We start from the raw sequence: 9284 nt of genomic DNA, 5'->3' as shown, positions 1-9284 counted from the left end.
CACCCCTGTTTCCAAAACCCCACAATATCACCAGCTCTGACAGCCTGGTGGAAATTCTACAACATTACTAACTCCACTCTGGCACCTTCACTTTTCACCCCGATCTGGCATAACCCGGACTTCATCAGCAATAAACAATCACTATATTTCAGCACTTGGGTAGACAAAGGGATTACTCACCTCAAACATATCTTCAACAATAACATCCTGGTTCCATTTCCCCTCCTGGTCCAGAAGTTCGGCATCAGGAGCCATTAATTTCTACAATATCTACAGGTTTCATCATCCATCCAATCAACAATGAAAAACAAGAATATAAACTTAGACCTCCCCCCCTCAGCCTCTACATTCATGAACATCTCTTCCTCAAAAAAACTTTTATTTAAAATATACGAATTGTTATCACAGGCCGATACATCACCCTCCATACCTTCAGAAAAATGGGAAACTGATCTCTCCATTGCTCCTGATGCCGACTTCTGGCCCCAAATCTGCCAGAACATTTTCTTCATGACAACAAATGCCAATTTACAACTCATACAATACAAAATCCTCCATAGAACTCATTTGACTGGACACAAAATGCAAAAAATGGGCTTCTCAGCCTCTGGAAATTGTTCACACTGCTCACTAAAATGCACTGACACCTACATTCATGCAACCTGGCACTGCACACCTGTTCACCGCTTCTGGAGAAACATCACAGAAACTTTTTATTCCAGATTATGGGCTGCCACATCCCACTTTCCCCTTCCCTCTGTTTATTAGGAGACGTATCCACATTAAAACTTGACAACACACACACCCGTTTACTTCTAGTGGTGCTGACTGTCGCCAAGAAAACTATCCTCATGAACTGGAAGTCTTGGAACTCCACACACATCACACACTGGAAAAAACCTGCTCACAGACTACATCTCTTTAGAAAGTACAAACTCCTCTGACAATAATCATAACCCTACCTGGCTATCATTCATCACTTTTTTACAATCATAACCTGCCACAAACCAGTCACATCATCCGCCCCAGATCTCTGACACCTTCATTCCCATCCTTAGTAATTACCACCGATTCATATATTTATTTATTTTTATCTTTCTTCTGCCTGACGACCAATAACCACTGGACACATATTTACAAATTGTTATATCTCCTTAGAAAATACAAACTCCTCCAACAATAATCATGACACTATCTGGCAACCATTCATCACTTTCTTACAATCATCACCTACAACAAGCTATTATTACATCAATTACTACAGCCTCTGTAACCTTCACTCCCATTCATTGTGATCACTATTTATATATTTGTTTGTTTATTTATCTATTTATTTATTTATTTGGGGGTGGTGGGGTAATTGATACAACCATTGTTATTACTATAACTATTATGATTACCATGATTAACATTTATTAATATTTATATACTTATATGCTTACTTACTATACTTATACATATATATATTTATTTATTCATACTTACTAATTACCACTCTGGTCCCTGCTGGGTCACGCTTGCTGGGCCACGGCCTGTGGTCCCCTCCACCCCTCACCCCACCCAAAATCCCCCGCCCTGGACTGTTTTCAGTTGGCACATCAACTTTTTTAATGCACAACACACTAGTTAAGGTAGGGGAAAGGGGACACAATGCCAGTTCATAACAACCCATCTCCTCGGTTTTAATGCACCACATACCACTTAAAAGACTATCTCATTAAAATAAAATAAAAATAAAAAAAAATATATATATATATATATATATATATATTAATATACAAATAAATAAATAAAATAGATAAATAAATACAATGGATAAAAAAAAAAATAATAATGATAAAGACTACATATACATCTAGATATAGGGTAAGGTGTTGTGCCGCACACAGTCCGGGGCACGCTGGGGTTGGAGGGGTCTGAGGGTGTTGGGGGCCGCAGGCTGGTCATGTGTGGGTGGGTAGGGACATGAGGCATCACATCTCATCTCATAAAGACCCCCCCCTTTCCTCCCTTCTCTTTCACCCTCATTATTCTTATTATTATTATTATTATTATTACTACTACTATTATCATCATCATCATCATTATTGTTGTTGTTGTTGTTGTTGTTGTTGTTGTTGTTGTTGTTGTTGTTACTTATGTTATTTTCTTTATGTATTTATTTTTTCCTTCTGTATACTCATCTCCATCTCCATGTCTGACGATTATAATATCTATTACTACTATTATATTATATATTACTGTCTTTCTTACTCTCAAATCACACACACACACAAAATCTGTTGTTGTTTGTTGTTCACACCTGTTTTCTGTCTGTCCTGTATTGTCACTGTAATGTCATATTGCACAATAATAAAAAAAAAAATGTATTTACTCGTTTTAAAGGAAACCTGTCTTAAAAGAGGAAAAAGTGTTGTAATGTCTGTGTGATTTTGTTAATAAAACTTTTCGAAAGAAAAAAATCTGTTCTTATCAGCAAATGGTAACCTATACAAATCAAAATGGCGACTTGATGTCGGCCATCGCCGAGACGGTGGGAAGACCCCCGGTCTTACAAAACACGTTGAGATGTCTTTTTCAAGATGGTAGTGATACCTTTCCAGAAAGAGTCATCTTCGGAAGAACTGTTCTTTTTGATCCTCTCAACATCAAGCCAGAAGAGATTCTCTGCCTTCAGCAGAATGCTGCCAGCAATTATTACGACGTCACGTTCAATACCCTGATGCGAATGGAAGAAGCTCACATCCTAGCATGCCAGCTACAGACCACTACGCTGAAAAACTTAAAAACTGTGTCACTGTCTCGAAACGATTTCAGGATAGTGTCTGTTCACATGTACAACACCTGGGTGAACAGACGTGTCGGTGCTCCCCGGGGTTAAGAAAATAAAAGACACTCTAGGCCTCTGGACAGGGAGGAGGCAATTTAGAGTGAAACTCCATGAGGACCCCGGTGGGTTCAATGGCCACCACCATCCGCCAGCCGTCTTCACCATTGGGGCCGACCGAGGATACCTCTTCTATTCTGGCCAACCAAGACACTGTAAGAAATGCAACTCATACGGGCACCCCCAGTGGTGTCCCAGCTGCTGCCCACGGTGAGGAGGAAATTGAAAACGACAACAAAAACCTCTCTTTCCAAAGGCTTTTCTTAATGCCCCCCTCCACCCTGGACACGGGGAAGACAGAGGAACATAGCACCACGATCACGTGAGGCCTCCACCAACACGACTCATATTAACACTGCCTTGATTTTCCACCAGATGGCTACTACCTTTCCTCCCTATCATGACAGGTTTTAATATAACTACCATTAATGTTAGAGGATTACACAAGGCATTTAAGAGAGCATCCGTATTTTCCCACCTAGCCTCACTCCGTTTCGATATATGCATTCTCCAAGAGGTACATCTAAGAGACGACAACGACATTTTCAAATTCACAAAGGAGTGGGTTAAAGGGGACTCGAGGTGGAGCGTGGGAGGGGTACACTCCACCGGAGTTGGAATTCTCTGTGGACATAAAAACATAGAGATAAAAGGCAGCTTCTCTCTCTCTGTCTTGGTAGTTGATGTTAACTGAAAGGGAAAACAGTTGAGAATAATCAAGGTTTACGCACACACTGATCCTACTGCACGAAAAGAACTCCTTAATTCCCTTGACTACTGTTTCATGACTAATACATCTGTTTATGTTGGAGGTGACTTCAACACCTCTCTAGATAGGGGGAATAATGTGTCACCTCTTAAATCCCTGCTTGGAAAATTTTGTCTTATCAATGTTTATAGATTGTTTGATAAAAGGAACCCTGGTTTTACATGGGAAAATAGAGGGGGCAAGAGTAGAATTGATTACGTCTTTGTCCCACAGGGTACAATGACATCATCTGTGCAAATAACTCCTGTTTTCTACTCAGATCATAATTGTCTGTCAGTCTCTGTCGACAACAAAACACTAAGTTATGGTAAAGGATATTGGAAATTAAACAATGAAATTTTAGATGATAAAACATTTCGAGACAATTTCTGGACCTTTTTTTTTTCAAATGCATAGAATTAAAGTGCCTCTACCACTCTGCCATGGAGTGGTGGGGGGGACACAAAAACAGAATTAAACAATATATAATTGACTTTTGTAAGAAAAGTTCAAAAAATCAACACAAGTCCTTTCATAACCTGCAATTCAGAGTGTTTATGTTAAGTCTAACACATCTGTTAAAATTATGGATAGGGATAAATTGGCTGTACTACAGAAAAAAAAAACAAGAAATGTTTGAACATTTGTTCGTGGCTGGGTAGATACTGCACTGTTAAAGGTCAGGCTACCAAGGTGAGAGATGAAGACGGCATTTGGAACTGTGCCTGGAGGGTCCACATTCAACAATGGCAGGACCCTCAAGGTTTCCAGGGCCTTAAACATCTGCCATCTGTGATAGTTCTGGGTACAAACAGGAGCTACATTCATTACCAAGGCCAGCCCAAGCTCTGCCACAAGTGTGGTGAGCATGGGCACCTGGCCGAGGCTTGTAAGCAGATCATTTGTGGAAAATGCTGAGAAATTGGTCATACTTTTGAAGAATGCACCAATGGCAGAAGGTGCAATCTCTGTGGGGAGACAAATCACCTTTTCAGAGACTGCCCTAAGTCCTTTGCCTACAAACTGAAAGCGACAAAACAAGCCGGAAATGGACAAAATGACGGACAGCACGAAACAGTTAGGGAGCTACTTGAAGAAGCTGGGCTGGAAAATTCAAATCTCCCGCCAAATCCTGTGATTGGAGAGCAGGGATCAGGTGAGGCGGGAGAAGGGGAGGGACCTGCAGTTGCCCCACCAGAGGAGAGTGATGAGGAGGTTGGGGGAATTCAACCACACAGAAGAAGAAAATGATTTGTCACAAGGTGTAAGTGAGGATGCCACCCTCCCCGATGCCCAGCAGGCCAAGAGGCCTCTATCAGAATTGTCCTCTGACTCTCCAATAGTCTCAGAGAAGAGGGGAAGAGCTGGGTACCCCTCAGACAGTTCATCTGTGGAGGAGCCCAGAGTCTTCCCCTCCGATTCACCAAATGAGGTCTCTTTCTTATCGATAGCTCTGCAATCAACCCCTCGGGACAGGGCACTAAATCAAAGGTTGCGTGAGAGACCAACCCCCCGAGTCCGAAAGGGGAATGCAGATCAAACCCGTCACTCTACACCCATAAGAGTGAAGGAAGAGCTTCATTCACATGAATGTGACTGTCTTTCTAAAGACATTTTAATACTGTAACAGCTCTTTGTCTTTTAAAATTTCATACTTGTTATTTTTAACCTTACTCATGACTCTCACCTTCTCAACCATCAATGTGAGAAGCGTGAAGTCGAGAGTTAGAGCCCAAACTGTTTTATCCTTTCTCAGTTCCTTTAAGTCAGATGTGTTTTTAATCCAGGAATGCGGCCTACCGTTTTTAAACCACTACAAAGAATGGGAGGAGTTATGGCCAAAGACATCAATATGGAGCGGGTCAAACGCAAACAAAAATGACGGAGTGGCTATTTTAATCAAAATCCCTCTTGTCTCGGTGAAGGGCAGCACAGTGGTGAGAAACGGGCGGGCCCTTTTAGCACATATGACTTTTATGGGAAGGGATTTTAACATTTTAAATATTTATGGCTTTAATGACAAAAATGACAGGTATGAACTTTTAGAAGACTTGCAGTTCCACATGCAAGGTAGGGCACCATTAGTTGTAGGAGGGGATTTTAATTGCATCCTCAACAGGGAGGATAGGAAAAGAGCAGGGGAAGATTTTAAAATGGACAAAACATCGGTTTTATTACAGGGCATATGCAGGGATTTTAAACTGTTGGACTGTTTTAAAGCCATGCATCCTAGAGAGGAGGGCTTCATCTGGTTCAGTGGTGATGGCACCAGAGCCTCTCGCATAGACTACTTTTTATCTAGGGACTGCCCGCCAACCGATGCTAGATTGACCCCTGTTTTCTTTTCCGATCACGTTATGCTTTCCTGCACCCTCTCACTACCCTCGGGTGTGACATCAGGAAGTGGTCTGTGGAAACTCAACTGCTCCCTTTTAGAAGCTAGGGAGTTAGTTAGTCAGTACAGGGAGCAGTACCAAGAGTGGCAGACCCTTCAAGACTTTTACGACACACGTGCAAGTTGGTGGGAAATGGTGAAGGGTCGGACCCAGACTTTCTTTAGACTGGCAGGTAAGAAAAAGAAAGATAGGGACAACAGACGCGTGTTGGGACTGCAAAAGCGACTCCAGAGATATTTTAAACTAAACCAACAAGGGATGGATTTTAACGCAGAAATACAAGAAATCAAATGGGAAATGTCGGTCTTAGCAGAAATTAAAAGCAAAGGTGTTATTTTAAGGAGTAAGGAAAGAGAGATAGAAGGTGAAAAGTGCACAAGATATTTTTTTAAGAAAATTTTAAACAAAAGGGGAAGCATTTTAAAACTAAATCAAGGAAATGGGTGCACTGCTGAAACAACACAGGACATTAAAACAACAATTGAACGTTTTTATGAAGAACTATATCATGAAAAGCCAGTTGATGAGAACACCATAAGCGAAGTTTTAAAATTTGTAGAAGATACCATAGAGGACAGTGTGCTTTTAACGCAAGATTTTAGCATCCAAGAGTTAAATAAATGTATACAGAGTTTTAAAACAGGGAAGTCCCCAGGAGAAGATGGGCTTCCCTTGGAATTTTATCTAACATTTTGGGACATTTTAGCAATTCACAAGGACAAAGACAAGACGGACCTGAAGAACTGGAGACCTATCACTCTTTTAAACTTTGACTCCAAGCTTTTTAGTAAACTTTTAGCATCACGTATGACTTTGTTTTTAGAGGACTTGATTCACCCGGATCAAGCCTGTGCCATTCCGGGGAGGAAGATCACTGACAGCCTCGTACTGATCCGAGACACCATCTGTTATGCGAGAGACAGAAACATTCGGCTAGTAGTCCTCAATTTTAAAAAGGCTTTCGATCGGGTCTTGCACGAGTATCTTTTCCAGGTACTGCAAAAAATGGGCTTTCCAGAGAGGTTCATAGCCTGGGTGGGATTGCTGTACCGGGGCATTACCAGCAAATTCATTGTTAATGGGCATCTGACAAAAGCAGTCAATGTAAACTGCGGTGTCCGTCAGGGTTGTCCGTTATCTGCCCTCCTTTATGTTATCTGTATTGAGCCACTGGCACAGATCTTGAGAAGGGACATATGGATCAATGGGGTGGGGAGTCCCGGGGAGTGGGGGACTTGTCACTAAATGTATTTTATATATGGACGACATAAACATTTTATGCACTGACCTTTTATCCATAAACAGGACACTCGACTTGACTGACTGGTTTGGGCGGGCCTCTGGGTCAAAGCTTAACAGAAGTAAGACCCAAGCCCAGCTTCTTGGGCCGTGGACAGTTACTGAGACGTCGGGACTACCTCTGACTGTTACTGCGACGCACCAGAAAATACTCGGGATCAAATTTGATGGGGAAGGGGGAGGGAATGCAAATTGGCCGGACATGGTAGGGAAAGTCAGACAGAGACTGGGGTACTGGGAACTTAGAGGACTGACCATGGAAGGAAAGGTTTTAATCATCAAAGCTGTGATTTTACCTTTGCTTTTACTGATCAGCTCTGTGTTTATCCCACCCAGAAGAGTGATACTGGACCTGGAAAGAACAATCTTTTATTTCCTGTGGGGATCAAAGTGGGAGAGACTGCAAAGGAGTGTCATGAAGAAAACAAAGGAGGAAGGAGGAAAAGCCGTACCTGATCTTAACTTGTTTTTAGGAAGCAGATACACAGCATTACATGTCACAGCTGCCACGGCCCCATCCAGAAACCCCAAGACAGCAGCAATGGCACAGTTCTGGATGGGGACCTACTTCAGGAGATTAAGGATTTTACCCAGTGATCTTAAAGTACCCGTGTCTTTTAACTTGCCCCCTGCTTACGCTTTTATCCGATTCTTTTTAAAGCATTTTAGCCTCGAGCGAGAGGAGTTGCAAATTTTAACTGACCACCGTTCTCTCATTTCTGCTGTGCAGGAGAAGGAACCAGCGAGTCCAGTGAGCTGGCTTGCACTTGGCGAGCCTTCAAAAGTTTGGAGCAACGTGAACCATTCCGCTCTCCCAAACAGACTCCGGGACCTGTCATGGATGGTGGCTCATAAGATCCTCCCAGTCAGAGCCGTAATGCACTCTCGGGGCATGTCAGCGCACCCAACTTGCCCCCGACCAGGTTGTGGCACGCCTGAGACGGTGAGGCATCTGCTCTGGGAGTGCAGCGCTGCCGTAGACCAGTGGGCGACAGCCGGCTCCTTGCAATTCCCGTACTTGCCAGCAAGGGAGGTCCTCACAGCACAGCTGGTGATGTATGGGGTGAGCCAAAAGTCAATCCCAGCCTGTGACTTTGCCAAACAATGGCTCATCCTTGCCGCCATCAAAGACGCCATATGGACCTCCAGGAACTTGCTGGCAAGCAAGCACAAGCAGATCCCCCCCGTGGCTGTGCTCCGAATGACTGCAGCGACTGTCAAAACGGCTGAAGCTGCAGGCGGCAAGCCTAGGACACAGCCGCAAAGAAAAATCGCCTCTGTGCCCATTCGGACGAAGGAGCCGGAGACCCACGGGAAAAGGTCAAAGCAGCGGCGGCCTGACTCTCCGGGTGAGGCAGGTGGGAAGGAGCAACAGGGCAGGGGTCTCCTCTGAGCACCACAACAGGATCCCAAGAGACCAAACTGTTCTGGGGGAGCGGAGAGAGTTCCTATTTGTAGGGATCCGCCCCATTCCTGCACAACCATGGACTCTGTGAGAATTATTTTAACGAATGCACTCCCTTTTAAAAAAAGAAAAAAGACACTTCTCATTTTAACCAACAGAAATGACATATACACATAACCCTCTGAAGAGGGCTGTCTTCAGTTTTTATTCACTTGTTTTAAAGGAAGTGTCTTAAAAAAGGAAAAAGTGTTGTAATGTCTCTGTGATTTTGTTAATAAAACTTTTCGAAAGAAAAATCTGTTCTTATCAGACCCAGTTCTCCGCTTTTGATATTGAGAAACTGACAATGCCTTTAACACGGTAATTGTCAGGATGTTCAATGAGACGGTGAATGCGGAGGACATTTGTTCGTGGTTGGGTAGATACTGCACTGTTAAAGGTCAGGCTACCAAGGTGAGAGATGAAGATGGCATTTGGAACTGTGCCTGGAGGGTCCCCATTCAACAATGGCAGGACCCTCAAGGTTTCCAGGGCCTGAAACATCTACCA

The sequence above is a fragment of the Plectropomus leopardus genome, chromosome 12 (assembly GCF_026936395.1).
Source record: "Plectropomus leopardus strain MGB_pleo_1.0 chromosome 12, ASM2693639v1, whole genome shotgun sequence".
In the NCBI taxonomy this organism is placed as follows: Eukaryota; Metazoa; Chordata; class Actinopteri; order Perciformes; family Serranidae; genus Plectropomus; species Plectropomus leopardus.
The sequence above is the reverse complement of the archived record's forward strand: the minus strand, read 5'-3'. Positions refer to the sequence as shown.